The sequence below is a fragment of the Thrips palmi genome, unplaced genomic scaffold, assembly GCF_012932325.1.
Source record: "Thrips palmi isolate BJ-2018 unplaced genomic scaffold, TpBJ-2018v1 HiC_scaffold_5, whole genome shotgun sequence".
Lineage (NCBI taxonomy): Eukaryota > Metazoa > Arthropoda > Insecta > Thysanoptera > Thripidae > Thrips > Thrips palmi.
Genome location: NW_023144632.1, coordinates 2396580 through 2397549, shown reverse-complemented (window position 1 = coordinate 2397549; position 970 = coordinate 2396580).

Below are 970 nucleotides of genomic sequence, written 5' to 3'. Positions count from 1 at the left end.
TGGAGAGGCAACTTCTTTGAGAGTCCTCTTAAGTAGTATCTTTGTCAGCAATAGTTTTGGATAGGAAAATAATAGTCAATTTAGTTCACAAAAAATTTAAAATGTGGCACGAGGACGCACATATCAGACACGCCTTCGGGTGGCTTCGGGTCACTTCGGGTGCCCGGGGAAGACACCTCCCCGATCAGAGATCGATCATGTCGGCCTCCACTTCCACACTGGTGCCTTGCGGGCCTAATTGGTGGCCTACCTTGTCATTGCCATTACTACTAAGGGCTAGAGCACACATGATCGTATGCCATTTCGGGCCCGACACATGCCCGCCTGCACTGCGGGCGTTAGACTCGCGCCCACACAGTTGCCATTACCAAGATTACCACAGGATTACTACGATTACTACAAGATTACCACACGCACACAAAATTTAAGTGCGTACTCAGTACGCACTTCTAAGTGCATGCTTCCAAGCACGCTTCTCCAGGAGCGTGCTTATCCCAGTACGCACTTTGAGGAGCGTGCTTGGTCAGGTCAAGCATGCACTTGCAGAAGCGTACTCATCCAAGTACGCTCTTACAAGTGCATGCTTACCAAGCACGCATTTCAAAGTGCGTACTGGGATAAGCACGCAGAATTGAATTGCTAGTTGGCCAGGCACCGAGTAAACTAGGGGTACGCGCTGTTTTGTGTGGGCGCGTAGCGATGCGAATTTGTGCACTTCGGACTGCAGCTTGTGGGCTCATATTGAGTGAAATGTAGGTCTGGAGTAAAAATGGGAGTGATTTTTGTTATCAGCACACAAAAAACTGTTGGGATCAACGTCAAACTCGATTCCAAAATTTTGGTCCAAAATTGGTCAAAATTCGGTAATGCGTGAGCCTGGGAAAAATTTGGAAGTCATATTTGAGCTCAGCGCACCAAAAACTGCAGGAAACAATAAAAGACTTGATTTGAAAATTTTGGTCCAAAATGA